Source organism: Cyclopterus lumpus, chromosome 9 (assembly GCF_009769545.1).
Source record: "Cyclopterus lumpus isolate fCycLum1 chromosome 9, fCycLum1.pri, whole genome shotgun sequence".
NCBI classification, from domain to species: domain Eukaryota; kingdom Metazoa; phylum Chordata; class Actinopteri; order Perciformes; family Cyclopteridae; genus Cyclopterus; species Cyclopterus lumpus.
In genome coordinates this window covers 16,930,510-16,958,058 of record NC_046974.1, presented here as the reverse complement: position 1 = coordinate 16,958,058, position 27,549 = coordinate 16,930,510, and positions in this window count along the sequence as shown.

Genomic DNA, 27,549 nt, shown 5'->3' with positions numbered 1-27,549 from the left:
TAGCTTTCTTCCAGCACCAAACTTTTTCTGAAATCAGATTTCTTTGAAACGTAATAGAGGGTTTCTTCACTGATAGCTTGTGTGAGCACACAATTGCATCCTGGCTTTAGTGAAACATCCAAACAATAATTACACCTTATGTACGAAATGATTTTAGGGTTGATAAGAGGAATAAAAAATGCCTGAGTTTTAGAATTAATCTGAGGACGGAGAACCATTCAGGTGAAAGTGTTTGACTTAATTGAATCGTGTCGCATGTGTGTTCATCTAAGGGAGAAGGAGAACGCTGGTGTGATATGAATACTGTGTGTCCATCATCTTTATCAGCTGTCACCACCGTTAATGGGGTAGACCACTTTATAAACACACACGACCATGAGCGGGAAATGAGGCAATTCGATTAGGATGACATATATCTTGTCTTTGCGGAGCAGTTCAGAGTCAATATATTATGGATTTATTACATTTCTCAGTGTTTCCTCCAAATTAAATTAAATTACAATTTTTTTCATTTTCAGTCAGATTTGATTTATTTTATGAAATCAAAGAAAATATTTCTTTATTATTCTTACCAATTAAAGATACACAATTGATCATCTCTTAGAGGCAGTACTAATACAAAAGCAATGTAAGCCTAATGCTAGCATGCTCACAATGACAAGCCTAACAGGGTGATGTTTAGAAGGCATCATATTTTCATCATATTAGTGTTAGTATAAGACATGTTATTTTCTGTAGAATCAAACACATTGAACAACCACATCTTGTTTGAGTGGCATTAGATTGGCAGATATTTGTTTAAAAATCAAAGAAGTGGACAAATTGAAACTTTAGGTTAAAGAATCATCCAAGTTATTAGGAATTTTACATCGGTTTAATTACAAATGTCATGGACATCGGCCAAACATTTGTTTCTGACATTTCACACACAAACACCAATGTGAACTTCAGGGCATTTTTAGAGGAAACATCAGGGGATCATCAAATGTATCGGCTTCATCCTCTGGCCACGACAACATTCTGCACAACATGTCATCTTTACCCGTCCATTAGTCGACTGACCCACGTTACAGTTAGCGTGGCTAGTTATTGAAGAGGAACAAGATGCTAATAATGAAAGTAAATAGACCAAAATGACTCAGCAATGAGGTCGGGATCATTTTTATGAGGACGGACATTTTGATGATGAACATTGATGGCGGGATATAGGCAATGAAGGTGTAGGTGGTCAAGAATGGCTTGTTATTGGCATTATTTGTCTTTCTTTGTATGGAGATGTAGAGAGGAAGAAACGTCAAGAAGAATACACCAGAACATGTGTTGGATGTAGAAAAAAGATGCTTAACTGTTTGTTTTCATAAAGGGCAACAACAACATAGCGTGAGAGTGAAGTGAGTGTCAAAAGAAAGACGTGAAGAAAGAGAAAAGCCACAGAGTGATAAAACCAAAGACACGGAGGATGGAGAGCAGAAGAAAGGTCTAAGGTTTGTATTTCATCCTCCTGCTGTTTGTGTCTGCAGCTCTCATAGGGGCACTAAAGCTTCCAAGCCTAGATGTCTTTATTACGATGTATCCCCACACCACATTTAACCTGCCCAGCATGTCCTCTTATTATCCCTTTCTCTCCTCTCTGCAGCTGTTCTTGTGGATTTTCTCTCTTTTTGTTTCTTTTTTTCCTTCTCTTGAGCAGCCCTTAACATATATTGGCAAGTCTTTTCACCGTAACAATACATCAGAATAGGTGGTGTTACGGACCCACTTACTTTGATCTATTCAATTCAAGCAAGGTATTTATGCAACTTACATCCGCACTCACCAGTCATCCCTCTTTCTGCCATAACCTTGGTGTGAGCCAAGCCTGACAAGAGTATGTATTCTGTTATCCCTTTGTTTTTGTTGGTGTGCGTGTGTGTGTGTGTGTGTGTGTCTGTATATATATATATATATATATATATATATGTGTGTTTGTTCATCTCTTTCCCATGCACAACTATATTTTCTGGACGCTTCTCAGGCATACATGTGAGTTTGTTCTTTTACATTTATATGCTTGTGTGTGTGTAGTGCTAAGTGTTATTGGCTGGTTGAAGTCTGAGTGGTTGTGTGGATCAGGTGGTGTTTATGTGCTGCTCTGGGATCTGTCTTTATCGCTGTGTGTCGTGGCTCACGGTGAACTTGAAGTGTGAGCTGCAGAGGTCTCTTTATTTGAAGGGGAATAAAGCTGGTAAAGTAGTCTAGTTCTTTTTGTCCGCAGTGGTCAATGTCAGCTCACTGGCTCTTTAAATTCAGATGGGCAGTTTTTAACAAGTGGAATGAGAATTACTATAAAGTGGAGTGTGCTTCAGGGTGCTCAAAAGAGGATGAACAAATGACTCCTATTCAAGTGTAAAGTAATCACAGTTCTGGGCAAGTTGGGCCTTACTGAGAATTTCTCCTCTATTTGGCGAGTCATGATATGTGGTCGTCAAAGACTTTCACCAAAAATATTCAAACTTTAAATATGTGTCTTTCATGTAATATTTGTAGCTCCTCTGAAAACTGCTGTGTTTCAGAGGAGTCAGGTTTCAGCAATTAATAATTAATTTACTGCATTTTTCCTTGTCTTAGTGTTATTTTTTTCCCCCAGTAAACTAAATGATGTAGCCGAGCCTCTGACCCTGGACACAAACTGGTCGAGTCCCTTCCCTCTGGCAGGAGGCCTCGGTCCATCCGGACCAAGAGCTCACGCCACAAGAACAGTTTCTTTCCAGCTGCAGTCGGGTTCATCAACAAAGCCCGGGGAACTGGCCTGGGCCCCATACCTCGTACGTGGTTCAACTAAGTCGATCAAATGTCCTGTTAGCCAGTTTAAATTAACCCGATGATTGAAATCAGGCTATCTCGGTTTCTCAAAGGCTGATCCGCGCTCAAACAATCTCGTTAATTCGAACGACGTCAATACTCAGGATCCCCGTCCTACTTCAAAAAGGGGGAAGCATCGATCACCAAAACCATGATTTTCTAACAGCACAAAGGCACATAAACTCAAAGGAAGAGCCTCTTTTTTCTCCGCTGAGGAGCAGGAGATGATCATGAACGCATATGAGGAATTCCAGACCATAATCATGGCACAATCTAACACTGCCATCGCTGCGAGGGCAAGACAAGAAGCATGGCAACATATAAGACGAGTTAAATGCGTAATGCTGCGTTCACACGAATATTCACAACATTTTACTCACGTGAGTTAACTCGCCCGACTCTGTGGTTTATTCGCGTCATTCGCTTCATTCGTGCTGGAGAGGGGGCGTGGCTTATCGCCGTGGCTTTACTGTGTGGAACCAGTTATCATTTCCGCTATCCACCATGGAAGAAAGCACTATTTCTGCTTTATACTTGTTGTGGAAATCCCACAAACGTCGGAACATCAAACATCAAAATGAAAATCTACTTCATTCGCATCCATTCGCGTCTGTGCATTGACTTTGCATAGAATTTACTCGCGTGAAAACATTTGTTATGAGGCAGGTGAAGTCACAGATCATCTAAGATGTCATGAGTATTGTACAGTACATGGGTATTATACAGTACATGAGTATTGTACACTACATGGGTATTATACAGTACATGAGTATTGTACACTACATGGGTATTGTACAGTACATGAGTATTGTACAGTACATGAGTATTGTACACTACATGAGTATTGTACACTACATGGGTATTGTACAGTACATGGGTATTGTACACTACATTGGTATTGTACAGTACATGGGTATTGTACAGTACATGGGTATTATACAGTACATGAGTATTGTACACTACATGGGTATTATACAGTACATGAGTATTGTACACTACATGGGTATTGTACAGTACATGAGTATTGTACACTACATGAGTATTGTACACTACATGGGTATTGTACAGTACATGGGTATTGTACACTACATTGGTATTGTACAGTACATGGGTATTGTACAGTACATGGGTATTGTACACTACATTGGTATTGTACAGTACATGGGTATTGTACAGTACATGGGTATTGTACACTACATTGGTATTGTACACTACATGGGTATTGTACACTACATGGGTATTGTACAGTACATGGGTATTGTACACTACATGAGTATTGTACACTACATGGGTATTGTACAGTACATGAGTATTGTACACTACATGAGTATTGTACAGTACAAGTGTACACTACATGAGTATTGTATACTACATGGGTATTGTACAGTACATGAGTATTGTACAGTACATGGGTATTGTACAGTACATGAGTATTGTACACTACATGAGTATTGTACAGTACAAGTGTACACTACATGAGTATTGTACACTACATGGGTATTGTACAGTACATGAGTATTGTACACTACATGGGTATTGTACAGTACATGGGTATTGTACACTACATGAGTATTGTACAGTACATGGGTATTGTACAGTACATGGGTATTGTACACTACATTGGTATTGTACAGTACATGGGTATTGTACAGTACATGGGTATTGTACACTACATGAGTATTGTACAGTATATGGGTATTGTACACTACATGAGTATTGTACAGTACATGGGTATTGCACACTACATGAGTATTGTACAGTACATGGGTATTGTACACTACATGGGTATTGTACACTACATGGGTATTGTTTACTACATGAGTATTGTACAGTACATGGGTATTGTACACTACATGAGTATTGTACACTACATGAGTAGTGTACACTACATGAGTATTGTACAGTACGTGATTAGCCTCCAGCAGACAATTGCAAGACATATGAAAATTATGTCATAAGTACCTGCACATTAATGCTGTGAAAGTCTTTTCGATTGACAAAATCTGCCTTGTTTGGGCCAGAGGGCGATTTGATGGCTCGAGAAGGTCTTGTAAATAAATGATTCCTTGTGGGCAGAATCGATCGCGCTGGTATAGGAAGTCATCATCACGTGATAACGGATCTTGACGATCTCGAAGAACTCTCTCCCTATAAAACGCTAATCTAACTAATATCGCTCCTTCATCAATGGGATCTCTGAGGAAGGGAGCTGCTATTTTCTTCCTGGGGAGTGGCCAGCTTATCCAACTAACTTAAGTTAGCCTGCGCTGGAGCAAGTTCAAATCTTTTGGATGTGTTGCTATGGTGATTTTGCCAAACTTGCTTTGTGGAACCGAAAAAGCCTGACTTATGTAACCTTATCCTGAAAATTATCCGGCTAACTCAGTTAGCCAGGTACGAGGAATGGGGCCCTGGACTCTTACTTCCCCAGTACAATTTCCTTCAACACCCTTGTACATCTTTTCTTTTCTTAGTAAAACCGACATTTGCCACTTTTATTGTATAATATATACTTGTTCTAAAGTACTGTTATCTATTTGTTGTTTACCATATGTATCTCTTATTGCACTGTTTATTGTTTGTATTCTATTTTTATTTGTATTGTTTTATTGTTATGAGAGTTGGCCAACAAATTATTCTGATTCTGATTCGATGTGCACTCCGTATTATGTAATATTTTACATATGCAACTGTTCTGCATTTAATTTGACATATTTAAGATTTTAACGTCCACAGAAAACATTTTGGTTGAAAGAAAAATCAGACGCATTAATCTACAAATTTCAGCTTTACATGTTGAGTTTCAATAGTTTTAGAGGAAGAAAGACATTTTATGGAAGCAAAATAGGCCAACATCTCAAAATTGAACACTGCATAAAAATAAAATGTGGGTGACCCTGTATAGCTTTAAAGAAGTTAATACATGTAACAACAGTTAAACGTAGCATCAAAGCAAGCACTAAACAACATGATTTGACCATCTTTTATTTAACACTCCTATTAACCATTCTGAGAATTTATATTTCTAATAAAAGACAGAACCGTACAGTCAGACACATTTAAGTGACAGCTTCTGCAGTTGAGGTTTATCACTGTTTGAATCCCAGAAAAGATGCTACAGCTTGTTTTAATGATTGACATTGATTTTGTGTCATGTAGACACATGCAGTACACTCTCTTCTCACACACACACACACGTGCACACGCGCACACACACATGCACGCACGCACACACACACACACACACACACACACACACACACACACACACACACACACACACACACACACACACACACACACACAGACCTTTATGTAACCCTCAGATAGTGTCCTTGCCCTCAGCTGCCACTGGCTAATGTGTCGCACTTGGAGGTGGCGAATTTTGGTCATAGTTGCTGGCACTTGCCTCGAGTAACTCTCACATAAACACACAGATTGACGGATACACACAAACACATACGCACAAACGTGCAAACTTGTCCCCGAGGGTGTGACAAAAGGACAGTGAATCAAAGGACGCTGAGAAACGGTCATCTCTGACACAGATTGACTCAGACAGTGTTTTTCCTCGTCCTCTTTGTTCCAACAGCACAGTGAATACTCTGTACTGCTTCATATGTTAGTATGCAATGCAATATGTCGTCAGTGAGTCAGCGATGCAGTAGCATTGAGCAAAAAGTTAATTGCTGTTTAATACAATTTCACAAGATACAAATACACTGTTCCCACAGGCATCATCAATGTTGCACTTGTATCCAGTCTCCATCTGTATGGCCTCAAATTTAAATTAGTTGGTTGTATTTCCATTATGTCCTTAGTTTAGACTTTCTTTTCTCCCTGGACTGTATGTCAAAATGTGGTGTTTAATTACTGTACATCCATCACATTCCCATCCAGTGACCTTCAGGTGTACAGCAGAGAACGATGCTGCTTCATTGTGTTGTGGGTTGATAGAAATCGTCCCATTTGTCCTGGAAACCAATTATTTGCGTCCTTTGAATAATTGTGCAATATTGGTTAAGGTCACAGCTGGACAACTTCAATTCATCATGACTCTATTTTCCTTTGACTCTACACTCACAGTATTGTAATTACAAATAATAACTGAAGGTAAACGTACTTTAAAGCTGTCCTTTGAAAATCTGCTAAGATTCACTTGATGGAAGCAAAACTGCATCATATGCACGCACACACACTTGCATAAAGAAATGGCAAACCAATTTTTCAAGCTACAGATATATTTTCCATCTGTTTATTGTGGAACAAACAGTTGAACAGGGAATCAAATGCTCCAGGGAGCGCGGTTTGCCATTCATGTATCCTATCTGTGTGAATTAAGAGCTGAAAGTGCTGGTGTAGATATCCCCCTCCCACCCTTTATCCAAATGTATAGAAGAGGCAAGGTGGTGCAGACATCAGCAGTTTAGTGAATCTCTGCATGCACTGAGAAATAGGAGGAAAAGGTCAAAGCAATATAAATTTGACATGTAGATAGGAAGGGCTTTCCCTTCAGGGAGTGTGAGTGTTCTTCTCCACAGTGTTCCACATTGTGTGCAAAATGTATTTTCTTCCTTTCTTCTTTTCTGTTTTATGTTGTGTGCATCTACACAAATGTTGGCCGCATTTCAATGACATCTCACTTAAAGTAATAATCTCGAAATGTCTGTAGAGTCACTGTTGTCGAAGGAGATGGCACGATGGTGATAGAGTCTCTGGCCCACTGAGGAAAATATTGCAACGTTTATACATTTGCAGTGTTACGAACGGGGTGTTTTGTGGACATTCCAGGAAGAAACGCCATTGTATGGTTGTTCTCCATTGTATACACAGAATAAATGTAACTATGCACACAGTTCTAAAAACTTGAAGCTCATGTATCAACAAAAAAACTCCAGGCTACTGAACATTAGGCACTATTCCCTTGTTTTCACTAAATCAAACAGCACTGAAATCTTAATGTCACTTTCAGTTCAACGTCTTACCTGTGACTAGGTGACAGAGCCTTCTCTATATCTGCCCCCTCCCTCTGGAACTCTCTCCCCAAACTCATCCAGGACTGCACTGATCTTTCCATATTGAAATCGCAAATCAAAACCCACCTGCTCAGAACTGCTTGTGTGATTGTTTGCTCCATGTTCTTATTATTTTTATTTATTAGGGTCCGAGCAACTGAGAAAGTCCCTATTTGTTTTACCTGTAATTTTAGTTATTCTTATTTTTTTTAGCTTTTAGGATGTTATAATTATGTTTTGTAAAGTGTCTTTGAGTATCACGAAAAGCGCTATATAAATTAAATGCATTATTATTATTATTATTATTACTATTATTATACATTGAATACACACTAGCAATGGCACCATACCTACTTGGTAAATAACAGTTTTGTTTGACATTACTACCTGGAGTGTGCATGTGCATCACTGCAGCAAAGCTTAGCCTAAACTCAGTTTTTAGGTTACTTTGAATCCATTGAAGCATAAACTAAAATTAGCATAAGGAGTGTAGAGGGCAAAGGAACAAATGTAAAGAAAAAGATAATATTATTATTATTATTATATAAGACATCGCTGGTCTAAAATGCAGCTGCATTACAACACTTTGAGGACATGGCCACAAGTCTTTTTTTTTTTTATACCTACCAAGCTCCAAATAATTATTTGTGTCAAAGGTGTAATACATTTATAAATGTAGGAGTTTACTAAAAGTCCTTTTAGTGCTTGGCAGTTTTTTGTTGACATGGAGGAAAAGTATCCATTTTGAAGCCAAAAATCTACTTTAGTGGATGATAATTTATCTGGATTGTTCAACACATTATTATGATTTTAAGATTGCAAGTTCATTATTGACCTTGGAAATAAAAGTAGACAAAACAACCTCACCACTAAGTCCATTTGTGGCTGTTCAGGTAGTTTTCCATGACTGATTTGTTCGTCAACTACAGTTATTTTTCTTAGGTCAAGAAGGTTAATTACAACTTTTACGTTACGCACTGAAACCGATATAATGGATCCATAACCAGGGTTCGGAGGGTTACTTAAAACAATTATTCTGTTGTGATTCCTGATAACTAGTATAAAAAAAACTTGTTCAAATGTTACTTTTGGGTTACCTCCAACCAAATACAGAGTACAAGAAATATCAGTCAGATGGCTACATTTCAACTTATTCTGTGTTGTTTAGGTTGCAACGTTATGTTACGCAGTATATACTGTATATATATATATATATACAGTATATATGTATATGTGTGTGTGTGTGGGGGCGAGGGCTAAACCTGCTGTGACTTGAGGCTGTGACACTTTAACCTGTTAGTCAAGGCAGCACGGACTCATGTCATTAAAGCAGCACAATTCCTCCCCACAGTATTTATTTTCTTGCAAAAATGTTTTACAATGTCCACGAGTCCTGTTTTTGTGCCTGGTGTGGACAGCGCACACACACCTATGTCCACGCTCAGCGTCTCCTCTCCTCATGACTCTGTGCGAGAGCCACACTCTCCTTCAACATGCCACCGTTTCAAGGGAGATGTCTCCATGCGTTATGCATCAACTCTATGACTGTGTCCGACTGCATGAGCAATGGCAGTGAGGGGTCTGGCTTGTCTCCATAACGTAACTCGGGACATTTCCTCGTTCTCTGCACATCCACACATTTTTGGTTTTCGCTGAAGTCGTTCATTCTGTTATTTTACAGTGTCGTCCATTCCATTATTTAAACCGTTTATCCTTTTTTAGGGTCGCGGGGCACTGGAGCATATCCCAGCTGACATTGGGCGAAGGCGGGGTTCACCCTGGACCGGTCGCCAGTTTATCACAGGGCACATATATAGAGACACACAACCATTCACGCTCACATTGACACCTACGTCCAATTTAGACTCCAATGAACCTGCATGTCTTTGGACTGTGGGAGGAAGCCAGAGAACCCACGCTGCCACAGGGAGAACATGCAAACTCCACACAGAAGGACTGCAGACCGGGATCCGAACCGGGGGCCCTCTTGCTGTGGAGCGACAGTGGAGACTACACCACCACTACACCACCGTACAGTATTGTTTTTATTTGTTATTGAATAAGAAGCAATTTCCAAAAGGTTTGGTGTGTTTTATAAATGTTTGTAATATCGAGGGGTTAAAAAACAACAACAAAAACTGAATATCTGAACACCAAAATTTAAACCAAATACGTACCTATAGTAATGAACAAATTAGCAACGAGTCAAATATTATAATAATAGTGTGGCGAGTGAACAGGAGAGCGAGACGCTGTACCTTCACTCGGAAACCATGAACATCACACTGAATATTTAAATTAGATCAATAATTTGTTAAAAAACAAGTGCTTCTCTCTCATGAATGAAGCAGAATTCTGGAGTTTGGTTGACCAGCAGATGAATACAGCAGCAGTGGGTTAGCCCCAAAGTTAGCTCCAACTTCAGGCCAGAAACAGAGTTTCCCCGGTGTTTCCTGACCTGTCTGTCTCACACTTTGTTAGAATAATATCTCTATAGCCAAACCTGAGATAAAAAAAAAAGCCATAAACGCATTATTCAGATCTATATATAATGCACATTATTTTAAATACTGAAGAGAATTTGACATCTTTAAAAAATAAAATACCTTTTTACAGCCTAGTGTTCAGCATAAGAAATTATTTAGAGTTCCACTGTGAGGATGAAGTAATAGAAAATCTCCAAAATGCTAACATCTCAGAAACAAGAAAAACTACAAGACACACACACATATACTGGTGTACACATGCACGGCAGAGACACCCCCCTCATTTGTACATGCTCATACTCACCCACACACTGCTGGTGGCACAATATCCATTCACACATTCCCACTGACAGGGAGATTTTAATGGGAACGGACAGCCTCCCCCAGGCGCCAATCAATCAGCATGTCCTCACGCTCTAAGACAGCCTTCATGTGGGACAGGCTTGGTGGTGAAGTCCAGTTTCATCACTAATATTTGTGCGTGTATGCGATTAGTCTTTGTGTGCAAATATAGCCACGTCGCTAATCGTTTTGATCAAACCCTCACAAACGGGATTGAACCAGATGAAAGGCAAACTCATGCTGAACACAGGATGGGATTTCTCTTTGTCAGTCTGTCTCTAACCTTCCAACTCTCTCTCCCCGTCTTCCTCGTCTTCATGACACACAGAACAGGCACGTAAAAGTGATTTCTGAGAGCTGTATTAAGAAGTTCATCATGTGTATAAAATGACCTTAACGTAGAAAGTGAAAAAGAGAGAAAGTGACGGTAAGAGAATGAGCCGAGGGCTGAACGTGTGAAGTGTGCACTTTGCAACTGATGGGTGTGCTTGTGTGTGTGACTGTGCATGTGTGTGTGTGTGTGTGTGTAGTTTGTTAGAGAGTGACAGAAACAAGAGGGAGAAAACACATTTTGTCTCCTTATATTTCTCAGGACTTTAACAATGGAGGAGATGAGGGAGGAAATTATGAATTTAGGTTTCTTGTGGAGGGAATTTTGAGATTATGTTAAAGGTCCAGTGTGTAACACTTACAGGAATCTTTTGGCAGAAATATAATTAAATATTGATAAGTATGTTTTCTTTAGTGTATAAATTACCTTAAAATGAGCCATTTCTTCAATCTGATCAAAACCCAAAGTGTAAGAAACCTTCAGGTATGTTGCAGTGAGGTTGTTAAACAACGAGCACAGACTTCATGAAGTGACGGGGCCGAGGCACACAACCCCCATAAAGCATGACGTAGCATTTTTAAACCTTTGTGTTTTTATGGACTAAACAAACGTGATGTGATGTTAATCTAATCGGCAATCCAAATGACAGCTTTAAAATGATAGACACTTCAAGTTCTCTGCAAGCAATACAGTTAAAGTTACGTCAATAAATATTCACAAGACTGTGAACATTATTGTTTCATAATATTTAGAGAAATCTAAGTGTGTCCGCTCTTAAAATATGGACTCCCTTTTGAAACTCTGCTTGATGCGAGAATATCACAGCATCATGTTCCATTTAACATTCTGCTTCAATCCATATTTGTTTAAACTGTTTACTCTCCATTTAATTTTCAACATACAATTGATTGCTTATTGGCCCAAGCTTTTTTTAAACCGAGCCAGGCCAGCTGTTCTTCCTGTTTAGTCTTTGATTTAAGATCAACTAACAGGCCACTGGGATTAGCATCATATTTTGCATAACGATAGAAGAATGGTATCAGTCTTCACATGTAGCCCTAAGAATAAGCATATTTAACAAAACTTCTCTTTTGCACTTGGGTAAGTTCAAGGAAAGATTATTGTAATGCGGTTAAAGTGAAAGTTTGACAATTTGTGAAATTTGCTGAATCCCTTTCTTGCAGAGAGTTAATTGAGAAGATTGACACTAATCTCATGTCTGCATGGTGAATATGGTTAGATGTCTTAGCTTAACATAAACACAACAGGCCTACTGCAATTGTTAAATTGTGAAATCTGTTAAATTGTGAAATCTGTGTCAAAATATTGTTGTGCTGCAGAGAAGTCATTACCTTCTAGACTCCATCCATCCATCCATTTTCAATACCGCTTATCCTCATTAGGGTCGCGGGGGCGCTGGAGCCTATCCCAGCTGACATAGGGCGAAGGCAGGGGACACCCTGGACCGGCCGCCAGTCCATCAAGGGCAACCTTCTAGACTCAAGAAAATATAATTGTTTGGTACAGAGTTTTGGAAAAAAATATATCACCATAACCATTTTATTAATTGTTTTTCAAGCAAAATATGAATAATGATGTAAAATGGTATCATTCCCTCAAATATCGCAAACCATATCGCAATTGCAATATGAGTCAAAATATTTACAATAAAATCATTTTACAAAGTCACTCAGCCTCACTCCATCCTACGTCACCGAAACCAACCGGATGCTCAAGAGTCCACTTACTGACACGTTCTTAAACATGTCAAGTTATAGTTGTGGTCTCGTTGTCACCTTGAGGTTGCCAGGCAACCATAGCAATGTCTTTGTAAGACGCTTTGCATGATAATCCGCTCCCTAACGCCCACACTAGTATGTTACCCTACGTTATATGGTCATCACTACATCCTATAATACCAGAAGACGTTGCGAGTAAATATCTATTATGTGCATATAAACATCACTTATTGGAGACATGGTTTCAACTGGAATAAATGTAGGACCAAAGAGTGTGTGTTGAGGGGAGGAAGCAGAAACAGATCAATAGAACATAATACTTTAATATGATAATAGTTGAGGGAGGTGAAAACAAGTCAACATGTTTTCTATTAGGCTTAAAGACACTTCCAGCCACATATCCCCTTCCTGCCTTTCGTCATTTCATTTCCTCAACTGCACCATCACTGATCCGTCTATGACTGAGGGATTCCTCTCTTTCTCTCTCTCTCTCTCTCTTTCTCTCTCTTTCTCTCTCTCTGTCCTTCACCTCCTAAGTGACCAACTCCCCTTACTTCAATATGCCCTTCCTTTCAACTCTTTATCCCTCCATCAATGTCTTGTTTAATCTATTTGCTCTCCAGACCTACACTTTCTCTTTTAACTCCCTCCTTCCTCGCCATCCTCCCTTCCTCCCTGGTGGAGGGCAGATCTGAGTACCTTTAACTTTCTCTCCCTGCAGCCGCGGCTTTCATCTCTTTTGGTCACCTTGCAACCCGCTGCCTCTCACCTCCACTTCTAACCCGCTCACCATGCGTCCATCCGTCCCTTTACTGCGGCCAGTTTCCGCTCCCTCTGTCCTCTCTTCCGATCTCGTTCTCCTTCAACGCCCTGCAGCCTCCATCTGCCGCTTCCTCTGAGCTTTTCGGTTTTAGTTTACTCCTTCCATGGTCTGTAGCTTTCCCACAACCTTCACTTGCTGTTCAGTCCCTCTCACTATTCCCCTCTCTCTCCATCTCTTTCTCCATCTCTGTCCAACAGATCTTTCTCTGCAGGACTTTGTACGCTACCATCTGCTCAATGCTTCTCTTCCTTTGCTTCACATCTTCCAGTATGATATCCTTCTGCCCTTCACACAATGTTTAAAAAAAAAAATTACATTTAAATAATAATTTTAAATGCATTAGTATCCCTTTCAGGAAACGCATTTTAGTACAATTGAATGATATGATTTTACAATTTTCTTTTTCAATTATCAAAAGGTTGTGTATTTTATAATAAATGGGTTATGTTTGTTTTACATCTCATTAATTTAACAACCTCTTCCAAAAGACAAAGGTCAAGCCATTTTAAATAATACAATTTCTCTTAATTGGATTGGATGAAAAAGAAACATAAGGATATCTTTTGACCCAGAAATGATCCTTAAATAATTAACTGGGCAGTGAGTAATCAGTATGTTCCGTATCTTTGTTGTTGTTGTTGTTGTTGTAACAGTTGTCTTTCTTTATTTCTGGGTATTACTGCATTATATCTGAACAAATATAAAGTTTAAGAGGTACTAATTCCTCTGGGGGAGGTCAGATTTCTTTTTAAGATGCAAAGAACAACATTGTTTATGAAGTTATATTTTGATAGACAAAGTGGTAATTTAGCAATTAACTGATACGTGCTGGGCTTTTTCCTCAATCTCTATAGTCTGTCACACTTTGTCTAATGTTGGCTTATTGCCCATTTTAATTAGTCTAGTGAGTCATTACAATTAAATTCACCTCACTTGAGTTCCTCCTAATTTACTTGAAGGAAACGGTTTTGTTCTTGTGTGGGCGAGCACTCTTACCTCATGTAATGCTTGCATAACACACTCAAATATCAAGAAGGTTCCCTCCAGCAACGTGCTGTGGAAGTGGCAGAGCCAAGAGCCTTAGTCTTTTTACTGTTAATGTTTACCTCTTTCGTTTTCTACTCTTTTAGTCCGTTCTTGATTTGTCGCTTCATTTCTCTCATGCTCTCTTTGTTTCTTTATAATATGTGAAGGCCATTTGTGTTGTGAGTCATTGCTCGTCTGCCGTTGATGTTTCGTCGTTCCCCGTGAATGAGATTAGAGGCTACATAAGAACATTCTCGTCAGGTACACTTGCTGTGTCTTGGCACTCACTCCTCTGGGGAGTATGTGTGTGTGTGTGTGTGTGTGTGTGTGTTACTGGCTATGGGAAGGTGTATACTCCGTTAACAGACGGTTTCTGTGTGGGAGACCGGTATGTGGCCGCAATGGGATGTTGTCACTTCAATTGATGGAAAGGAACTGAAAAGAAGGTTGCCACCTGTGTACTTGTATTTGTGCGTTTGAGAGCTAAGTGGGAGTTTGGCACCTGTGTGCTTTCTGCAGGGACAGAAACACCAACGCATGTCAAGTTGTACAAGGACAACACAAGGACTTTAGGATCAGGAGAGGTGGTGTGTGTGTGTGTGTGTGTGTGTGTGTGTGTGTGTGTGTGTGTGTGCGTGCGTGTGTGTGTGGGTTTGTGTGTGCGGGCGCATACCCTTGTATGTCTATTTGTGTGGATGCACTATGTCAGTGGCGCCTCAGAAGAGCAGACACACACGAGTACAGGGGTTGAAGCATTTCACCTTTCTTTGTCCCTGGGATGTGACAATAGAATTAACTGAGTGAATTAACTGTTCCTTCCAACTTGTTTTGAATTTACTGGGTAGCAGATTTAAGGGTTTGATTCTTACTTCTTACTTAACCGGAACCACTCGAGCCGTCATGTCAACCTGTCCGTTGGTAAATTAAACTGACATTTGCCAGTTTCTTCCAAATGAAAGAGGTTGTTTGATGTCACGCCATTTATTACAATTTCACAGATCAACATTTGGTGATTGTAATGTGGCGTAAAGGTTATCAATGCACCAGTTAAGGACGAGGGATCATTAGTCAATATAACCAATGCAGATTAGGAAAAGGTTAAGTATGAAGGAGAGAGAGAGGTTTTAAGAGTAAAACAAAGGAAGAATTTTGCAGTAGAAATGAAAGATAAGAATCGACTGTCAAAATAATTTTACATTGCCAGTTTCACTTGTTAGATTGTAAGTAAAAGTTAAATCAGAATCAAACAGACTCAACATCAGCTAACCTCTACATCTAACAAGTCGAGGCGCCACATTTGTAAAACCGTATTAAGATTCTCTTAGAATTTTCTTTCCCCTTCTTAATTATTCTCTCTACATCAATATTCCTTTTATAAGCCCTCCCGTTTGATTTACAAATCAAAACATGCATCATTATTAGACAACACACAAAAGCTCAGCTCAACAAATATATATTTACTCAGCCCTTCACCCTCCGGTCTTTACCACTTTGATTTCAAGACAAAAACCAAGACAAGATGATCTTCCTCTGCATAGGTTGCCCTCTCTGACAGTTGATGTGCCCTCTCTCCGGGCGGTGGACTAAAGGTAAAGTTTAGATGAGTGTGGAGCTCCGACTGAGGTCACACACTCATGATTTAAAAACACACATACACAAGGAATTAACAGGCATACTGCTGCTTTTCACACAGATTTTTTTTTGAATTTCACATACAAGCAAAAGACAAAGAAAGCTTCACTTTTTAATTGTTAAATAGGAAGTTAAGCAAGTAAAGTACTCGGTTAAGATCAGAGAAAGATAATGGTCACGGTTATAAAGTAATGTAAAGAAATGAAATGTCCGAACTCTAACATCAAGTTTATACATGCTACTTTACACTTTTTACAAATGACACAATGCTTATTGCGTCGCACTAGACTTAAGGGTTGGACGTGAATCTTGTGCTGCAGAATAATCGATTGAATGTGATTTTCTAGGACTGGGAGGCTGGGTCGGGGTTATCCTTTGTGTCTGTTGAGAGAAGTGTCGCAGGGCAGGTACAGTTGGTCCGTGTGACACAAATGCACCGCGATCTTTAATAGAAAGGCCACACATTTCAGCAGACATGTAACATAGCCATTAGTGTCTTGGCTTGCTGGTACAGTATTTTCAAAGCTTTGGGTGGGCACAAAGGTCCTGACATTAAAGAGGCTATAGTTGCCCACCTCTTCTTCTGTTGCGCTCTCTCTCTCCTTTAGTCCTCTCTTCAATCTCTCTGCTGGTCAAGTTAATGGGTCTTTAACCTTGTGTAAATGAGCTAGGGGCTTTGGTGCGCTCGCCCACACCATGACTGTTCCCTTCCCAATTACGCTGAGATGCAGGCCAGGAGACAGCTTCAGTGTGTGTTTGTGTGTAACCGATCCTCAAAACATAGCCTGAGGTGCCCACAACGAGTGCCATTATTGCCGCTAATGACAAAGATAATGGGATACAGACGCAAGCAACAAAACACACATACACACACACACACACACACACACACACACACACACACACACACACACACACACACACACACGTCCACACAAAATCAGCTCACCCTTCACCCTCCCTACCACAGATGATAATAATTATTGTTATAATAAACACCGATTCCCACTGGAGGCTTGTGAAGATAATACAATCAGGAGATTATTAGCATCACCAAACTTGAAGCGATTAATTTTATCAAGGGATTGCCTGATTTGATACCGTATAATTTCTATCGTGCGCTGGTGATGTCTGAGAGATTGTATTAGGCCTGATATTAGTCTGATATATTATTAAAAGCCATTGTCTATTTGTTTGCAACTAAGGATGACAATGACTGTACATATAAACCAGTCGGTCCGCAGGCACTAAATCAGAATCAGTGCTGGAAAGTTCCTTTTTTTGCATTCTCGTTTGCATTTCCCCCAAGATCTTAAGGACCGTAAAGATAAGCCAGATCAGACCAATGAACGATTCATAATGTGCTACTGTTGAAAGGATTTTGGAAAGGAGATGTGCAGAGTTGAAAATGGGACACTAAAAATCACCAGATAACCTCAATTCTCTACAAACAAACACCACTCAAGATTTAGTATGTAAGATATTTTCTAATATTGATACTACCAACAATCAGTGTTTGCTTACAGTTTGAACGAATGTGTGTTTTAGCAGTGTCAACAGTTGAGTTTGATAAGACGCCGATGTTCAGCAGAGCTCCATCCTTATAGTTCCTAGGTCATCACCTCAGGAGCAGAGCCTGTTGATGCTGTTATGGTGGAATGTGCAACATCAGATTTGAAGTGCAAACACCACAGAGGTATTTATGGAGAACTGCTATACAGGCAATGTCGTGTATATTATAATACCCCTTAATCTTTTAACTTAATCTAAATAAGGAAGGCCCTCGTTTAAAACTATAAAATGGATAAGAAAGAAATATTGATATGATATATAATAGATGACATCACACACAATCCGCAAGCTGGAAGATGTATTGCTCTTGCTGGAGATGTCTGTACTACAACAACACTAAGTCCATTCACCGTCCTGCAAAGAGCACACAAACCTGACAACAACGTTTTGTTTTGCTCTGCCATCAGGTTACAAATGAAATTTACATTAAGTCGGCTTACGGATGACAGCTGATGTGTCTACCGCTGACAACGTTTGTCATTTTAACCGGTGAGAGCATCAGTATTACTATTATTATTAATTAATAATTTATATCTTCAATAAAATATCATCTCCTGGGGGAAAATCCTTCGCTTTTGATTCCTTTTAGCTCTCTCCAAACAAGTACTGCAGCTGCAGAAAAAAGAGCTTTGGTTGCTGGGTCCTCATGTCAAAGTAGTGTGTTTGGCCATTTAAACCAATGAGTGTAGTTACAAATTGGCGTGTCAGACGCTTTCAGTGCGTTTGGGCCTTTCAGTGAAGCCCAAACCATCTCACGGTACCTTCAGTGATGACTGCAGCTGGAGGACACAGCCCGTGATGCTGCCAGTGTACACTGCATGACATGATGTATACTCCCTGTACCATGTGGGCTGTCATCAAGACACATTTCTGTTCAAGTCTCATTTCTGTCAGTGTTGACACACACTCACAAGCACATATATTTATTAGGAAGTGTTTTGCCTGGCCCAATTATTGTACTTACAATTGCTACACTTAATTGAGTAGCATGCTTAAATCAAGCATTGCCAATTCACAAAGGCAAGTGAAAAACAGAGATAGTGTGTGTGTGTACTTGTGTTTTTTTTTTTTTTGCGCAGACTGACTAAAAATGAGTGTTTGTTTGTGTGAGTTATGGGGTTGGAATCTTTCAACATGAGTACGCTTCTTCTCCACCAGCGCCACCAAATCCAACTTAGAGCTTCTCCCCCCTGCAGAGAGGTGTTGGAAGGGGATTCTGTGTGTGTGTGTATGTGTGTGTGTGTGTGTGTGTGTGTGTGTGTCTGTGTGTATGTGTGTGTACGTGTGTGCATTGGGCTGTCAGAGTGGGCGGGTTAGAGGGAGAAAAAGGAGGTGTGGCGGTGGGGTGGAGATAAGAGAGCATTATCTGCCTCGCTCATTCTCTCTTCCACCAGCGGGGGGTGTGGCGCCTTATCCCTGCTCTGTGGGTCGCCTTCACAGTCTGAGGAAAACTGATGGATGTCACACAAACACACACACACACACACACACACACACACACACACACACACACACATTCTAAGCTAAGCTAAGCTAAGCTAATGTTGAGTTAAAACTATGCCACTATAAAGTCTGTAGAGCAACATGGGTCATCGTGTACAGACCTGGCATTTTAAATAGCCACACTATCGTGAATGGCAACTGCAAATAAAAACAAAAAACTATGGCATACAACTGACGAAGTGCAGACTTATCTCTGTTTGGTTGCCGAGGAAAGGAGGTAACAAGTGTGGCGTTGAAGATGATGTCGTTTTGGCAATGAGCTGAGATTACTGCTTACACTGAGGCGGTTCTATACGCAGTGGAAACGAGAAATAGAAAAAAGGACCAGGTACAAGAGTGCAGAATAGTCTAAAGGGACAATCCAGGGATTCAAGGACAAAGGATCTAAGGAAAAAGGAAGCCAGTGGGGAGGAGGCAGGTGTTTTGCCTCAGCACCGGTCCTGGCCTTTAATTTCTCTCACAGCGGGGACAAAGTTATCAGCCTTTGTCTGAGGAAGAGCTTTTTTAATTGCGCACAGTGCTGTTATCCGTCACATATTTTACTTTACTTTAAAGGCAATACAGTGATCATGGTCTTTGCAAGCAGGAGGCTTTTTATACGATAAGAGAAGAATGGAACAATAATGAAAAACAGGACAAATTGTGGCAATCAGTGTAACATTTACAAGGGAGGTACAAAGTATTCATGTGAAATGCCATCAATTTATTGCAAGACACAAGGCTTTTGTTTTGTGTGACGCAAGCATCAAAGTTTAATTAGTTATTGGAGGGATTTTATAATTTCACATCACTGTAAGTTGAATGATGAATTTCACGTTCCATAACTTTGTATTTTATTCAGTGGCATTTAGATTAGAAACATCCTCCAGATGTATTCTTCAAAAAGCTTATGCAGTCGCTCATAGTCCAAACAAGTGAGAATCTGAAATTCACATGTTTTACCAACGTGACCTTAAAACAAGAGTGGTTATTTTAAGATAAAGATGTCACCTTTTCAAGTGGTTAGTGGAACAACACATTTTGTAATTAAAAAAACATAGTCATTATGTTTCATGATTAGTCAACACGCCCACACACATTTCTACCCAACTTTTAAATTAAACTCTTGATTTATCCTTGAGCTGACTCCGGCTGCGTACTTGTGTATGTGAGCGTGTGACACAGGGATGCCTCAACGACCTACTGGACTTTAATGACCATATAAAACACCTGTGCAAAACCTCCTTTTATCATCTCAAAAACATCTCCAAACTCTGCCCCACTTTAACCCTGTCAGATGCAGAAAAGCTCGTCCACGCATTCATCTCCTCTAGACTGGACTACTGTAATTCACTCTTCACTGGGATCACTGGCAAGAACATCCAGAAACTACAATACATTCAAAACAGCGCTGCCAGGATCCTGATGAGAGTCCGGAAATATGAGCACATAACACCCGTTCTCCACTCACTCCACTGGCTCCCTGTCTCAACCCGGATTGACTACAAAGTCCTACTCCTCACCCATAAATGCATAAATGGACATGCACCTACCTACCTACAAGAACTCATTACTCCCCAAACCTCTACCCGCACCCTCAGATCTACAAACCGCTTGCTCCTCCGGGTCCCCAACACCAAGCTCTGCACTATGGGCGACCGGCCTTCTGCTCAGCAGCGCCGCACTTATGGTACAGTCTCCCTGACCACCTGAGGGCAACACAGACACTGGACTCTTCTAAGACTGGCCTAAAAACCTTTTTATTCAGGAAGGCGTTTTTTAGTTGAGTTTTATGACTTGTCAACTATTCCTTTTTTAAATTTTTTTTTTTTATGTACTGGCTCTGTGGCACTCTGAGATTCTTGGATGAAGAGTGCCTTACGAATAAAATGCATCATTATTATTATTAACAAGGACATTTCACAGAACCGGGCTTGCATCCAGCACATTGTCCTCTTTTTGAATCCGGCTGCGCTGTCCTAAGTATCAGATACATATACTTGAATTTGCCTTAAACATACGGAAAGTAAAATCATCTTTCTCTTTCTCTTTTGTTTTGACATGACATTTGGCCATGCATGACAAACATACGTATTCCTGCTGACGCGTACTCGCACAAACACATGTACACGTTTTCTCTCACGTACCTATGCACACGCACGCACGCACACAGACACACACACACACACACACACACACACACACACTCCCTTTTGATTTCTTTAAGTGTAGAACGTTTTTGTTAGATTAGTATTGTGTGTAAAATGTAAAATCTGTATGCTGGTCTGTTTAATTTGTTTAAGCACACACGTGAATGCTGCCAACCTCTACACTATTAAGAACTCCAAAATCGTTCAACCTGTGTAAGCTATTGATATGGTCATTTTTGGATTTAGTTATTTATTTGGTTGTTCTTTTGATTACACCAGTTTAGTTTTTTTACAAGACAAAAATAAATAATTGTCCGAATTGTTAGAAAGGGTGGTGCCCTGAGGTAAATTTTATGTAAATTACATTTTGTTATGTATTATTAATACTGATTTGAATGCCTTTAAAGCTTTTGTACCTACAATGCTGTTGTATTTTATTGCAAAGTGATATATTCTGAGAGCAAAGTCAGATTGCACAGAGCATTCATTTCATTAAACATCTTGATTGACTCAAGATATGTTTTACAAGACCAATGGAGACATATTTGTGCAAAAACTCAAAAATGTATATCAGCAAACCCTCTTGACTGTAAAGGATTGAGTGATTGGATTGTAAAATAGTTCATTTCTCTTCATTGACCCAGATTCACACAATGTAACATGTGGAAAACACTGTTGTTGTCGAGTGACTAAATAGAGAGAGATATATTTAGCTGTGTGTTTCACTGAAAGAAAGAAAATGTACTGTTTCTCTGCAAAACAGAGTACATCAATATTATGCACAGGCAGTATTCTTCTACCTATAATAAAATAATCAGAAGTGTTTTGTAATGAGAAAAGCATACACGTAAAAGAAATGGACAGCTGAATATCCAAATGTTTTTCCAGCTGTACTTGGGAATGAGATATGATTTCCACTCTGCCAGCTCGTAAACAGAGAGCAGTAATGAGCGAGTAGTAGAGACTCTGGGCATCTGGAGGAAGCATATGGATACCTCTGGTAATGGTGAGCAGACAGACCATAATTCTGCAGCCTTTCGACAGTGTCTTAGCAACAGCTGCATCCCAATAAACACCAATTGTTTTGAACTGCTACTGTTACTTAATGAAGGAAGAGAGGATCAAGTGATGTAACGATTGATGTCCAAACAGTTGGAAGTATTTGTCGTTGTGCCACAAACACACACACAGTCGTCCCAAATACATTATGCACATGGTCAACCTGTCGATGCTAAATGAATTGAGGTGACATTTCTGCACAAAAGAACTGTGCTTGCATATTTTCATTTTAATTGGTTGCACACCAGTGGAAAGTTGTAAAGCGTTAAGTTCTACAATCAGTGAAAAAGTTGTACAACAGTGGTCTTAATAAAATCATGGGGATATTCCACTTTTGTCCAGCTACATTTAACCAACTTGACATGTAGATTAATCCCAGGATCTTCTTATATGAGGCAGCTTTATTGACAACTACACCACTATGTCCTTGTTCTATCATCTCTTTTTTTTAATTATAGTTTTTTGATTAGAAAATGTTTCTAAACAATTGAATTCAGATAAAACTGAGAGGTTCATTCATTGGCCCAGTTTGACAGTCACCGGTTTGATCAAGCAGCAGTAACTCTCAACAACGGTGTGACTTTTTAAAGCCGATAATCTTGATGTCTCTCTCTCTCTCTCTCTCCCTAATTTCTCCTCCGTGGCCACTCTTTTCATTCAGGTGTCTTTGTTCTGAACCATCGGCCACCCTGGGACCTCTCTCTCTCTCTCCCAGATGTTTGAAGATGGATCTTCTCCAGCTTCTCTTGTCTCTCTTCCTTGTGCGCTTGCTTGTCTCTCTCTCTCGTTTTTTTCGTGTCTCCCATCTTTATAAACGGTGTGCCTGAGTTCTGCTTCTTGTGTGTTCGGCTACACTGGAAGTTGCTTGCCGTCCTTCTTGATCCACATTCTCTATATTACAATACATTTATATTGTTATCATCCTGATTGTGGGATTTTATATGTTATCTGTCCATCCTGGAAGATGAATCCCTCTTCTGTTGCTCTTTCTGATGCTTTTTATATTTGTGAGGGGGGAGTGTGTCCTTAGACCTGTGCTTTGGATGAGTGAAGAGGCTGTCGTAGGCTTTAAAGATTGTAACGCCCCTTGAGGCTGATTTGTGATATTGGGCTGTATGAATAAAATGGACTTGGTTTGTCTTTGGTAAGCCACAAAGGCCTTCTCCAAAGACATTAGTTGCATGTAACTAATTATGATTAGAAAGGTTTTGGTCAGCAGCAGTTCCACACATCTTTAGACATAAAAGTCACATGGCATAAGAGCACTGCCATAAGTCATTATAATGAGTGCAATTTCCAGGAATAGCCTGTAATTATACCTTGCCCCCACATCTATTGTGTTTTTAAACCAAAGTGGCCCACTGGTTAACGCACGGCCACTGCTCTGAATCTCTCATACGGCGGTTACAGCTGATGATGCCACTCAGACTCAATTTTATTTTATTTTTCTTCAGAAGATTACATTCACACATCACTTGTCAAGTTATTCTGCCAAAGTATTTCATACCTAGCAAATCAATCTATGCGACTCTCAAGTATATTTCTCCTGGAACATCTGCTGAGTTTTCGTTTCATTTCTGTGATGGAGTATTCAATTACAACAATGTGCTATTTGGTGCAACATCAGCTGTCACTTTTACTAGTCTCTTTGACAAACCATGGAGGCGCCAGATACAGCACATAAATATAGTGTGCTGAATGTATTTTTAAGGAGAGTAGGCAGCCCACCTTTCTGAGCTTCTCTGGAGGCCCTTATAACAGTGTTAAGTTGAAGCTGTGACCTCTAATACATTTCTGAGCTTAGTTTGGAGCAATATGAACCATCATTCACTTGATATTTGCTGTTGAATGTGAATATTAGCTGGAACAGAAACCTAAGACTTAAGTCATAGACGCACCGCTCTGTCTTCAGTTGGTTCTGACTTACATTCTGTTGTAGTCCATGTTTAGCTGATACTGCCAGGGAGGTCATTACCCACACTGCCTTGACACGTTGTGCTACAGCTCCACTGACATGTGCTTCTAGCAGAGTAGTCGAGCTAAAGTGGCTAGGACAGTTTATGACATACCAGCAGACAGCTTTATGACCTCTGTCATGTCTGCTGCATTGTTATAACTTATTTCACGTCTCTGCCAGCTTAATGGGGTGTGCTGATGTATAAACTTCACATTGTGCTTGATAACTTAAGTGATATTATTCCTGTACACTCGGCTTGAAGAGCAGCGTCTCCTGCTTTGAGGGCACACTACATTTACTATTCAGGGGAAAAGAGCCTCTGACACAGCACACCTCGGCACGGCCTGTTGTGTTTAGTGGCATTTTTGTGCCGGGAGACACATTTACAGCCTCTCTCTGCTTTGCCTTGCCTTCTCTAGGTGTGTGCGTGGAGGCACATGTCCACGTGTCTGTGCATGGTTGTGCGTACAGCCGAGCCATTCTAAAATGTAGCTATCTGTCTTGCCTCAACTCCTTTCCTTCTCATTAAATCTGGGGGTAAAATTTGCATGTCTTCACCTTCAGAAAGGAGATTATTCATGTGCTGAGGTGTTTCTGTTTGTTGGTCTGCATGTGGGAAAGGTCGAGATAAAAAGAGAGAGAGACACAAACAGTGAACAACTTAAAATCACAGCATCACAAGCTTTGAGTAAAACTTGGGATCAGTTTATCTCATGACAAACAACTATAAATACATGTAAAATGGTGCTGTTTTGATAATTAACAGCCACACATATTGCAGGAGCCTTGAAGATCAACAGTCACTTGTCACTCAAGCTGGAAAGCATGGTAAGGTAACTGTGCTGTGGTGACTTATATTAAACATGTGTCATCTAATCAAGACAATCTTTTTCTACACTAGAAAGGAGTTGACGGTAAATGTGTTGTTTATATTGCAAGTTCAGCAGCTTAATAGGTGTTTGTTAGTGGTGAATTCCTTTTTAAGGGATAATTCAGTGCGTAGGTTGTGGGACGAACTAGGATGTGGAGCATTGATTAAATTATCATCATCCGTCAGAGTAATAAAGTAAAACCCTGGAGTGTGACGACTGGAGAAAAGCTGACATGGTGCGGTGAGGTCAAACAAACAAAGGACTTACAAACAGGAGAATGGTAGGACTTGTTTTCCGTAGATATAACGTTACAATGCTCATGTTTTACTTCGTTAATGTACGAATTTTGAGCCAAATCATAATGTTCTTCTTAAACTTAACCAAGTGATTTTTTTGCCTTAAGCAATTGTTTATATTAGAATACACAATGTGAACCATGTGTTTGCTGCGACAGAAGTCTCAGATATGAGAGTGTGATGATTTGACTTCATTTTTTTAGCCACTTGGCATTTGGGTATTTGGATCTAATTTGAAACCACATTTTGGTTATCAGTAACATCATGGCTGAGAACATACTGCAGCAGTGCAGTGTGTGCACAGTTTGGTCCAGTCTTTCCTAAACCTTTTCTGGGGACCCACTTTTTAACAATATAAACCATCCTCAAACAATCCACAATAGGCCTTTACTAGAAATAGAGAAAAGACTGGTTTCTGACCGTTTGACTGCCATCACTCCATTTCCAGCAGATATGACAACTTATTTATTTACATATATTTATTTATGTGTATATATGTATATATATATAATTAAGGTCATATAATTGCCTCAAATATAAAATATAAAATGGAAATTGGTTGACCATATCTCCAAAAAAATGCAGCTATAATGTAACCAAATTAGTTTAAAAAAGGATTACATTTGTTGTCTGGCAGTCACTCTGTGAGAGCAGTTTTTTGGCTGAACCATGTTTCCACCATTTACTGTTATAATGTGGATGTTTCTTGTGGGTATCTTTGGTAATGTTCCCAGAATATCTCATCTCATGTATTATCTGGTATCATTAAATTCCTGAACGCACGTCTTCTGACTCACTCTTCTCTCTCTGCCACTCAATCTTTCTCGCTCTGCCTCATTCTCTCCCTCTCTTTCGTTCTCTCTCTTTTTCTCAATTTCCATCTCTGTCTCCATTTCCCTCCCTGTCTGTCTACCCACTAATCCACAATATGTTTTTTTCTTTTTTCAAGCTGCATCGATCAGTAAGAGGAAACAAAATCATTAAAGGCCACGGTTTAGGCAAAAATGCAGCAAGTACATAATCAGCAAGTGCCTTTTGTGCCTAATGCCTTAACTATTCAGAGTAAATAGAAACACAAGACAAAAGCAATACAATAATGTACTGTATTTTTGTATATTTTGAAAGTATATGTTGGCAGACTATACATTAATACGCAGTATTGATAGACACACAATCATTTAGTTGTGTAGAAATATGTAAACTTCCAACTGTTAGCTTTGACAACAATATGTGTCATACAGTATGTGATTGTGAGACGCCATCACCATCAAGCGGCATGGGAAGTTACGTAACCCAGGATAAAAATAAAACTATGTGAAATATATTACCATGCCGCTATGCCATGTTTCATCACTGTTTTGCAAACCCTTCAGCTTGCAGATTTTGTGTGAAATTATAGTTTTTTCTCTAGACTTGGCGTCTTTCGATCATCTGAACTTTTGACTATCAAGCTATTACATGACAATATCTCTCATTTGCTTAATCTACTTCATCCCACGGCTGTCAGCCTTTTGGCAGTAGAAGTGATTGGTGCCAAATTGACACATAACTCTTTCTGATCAGACAGCTCATAGACAATCACATTGATATACGATCTCATCAGAGCTTTTCAAGAAACAGTTGCAGTTTTTTTCCAACGCTATTTAGTAACTAAATTCTTACACACCACACATATGCTCGTTGTGTTCAACTCACAAGCCAAGAGTCATGTGCTTTTGCCTACAATGGGACCAAACTGCAGATGAATTTCAGGCTCTAGTTCTCGGTGTTAGTGAAACCACAGTCATCAAGCCACTACACTACATGTGCACCACAATTGTATTATTGTGTGGGTGAGGCAACATGCGCACTCTGACTATAGTGGATAACGAGGCTGAGAAAAGCACAAACAATAGAGCTTATCAGACTGGTGAAGTGTGGAAGAAA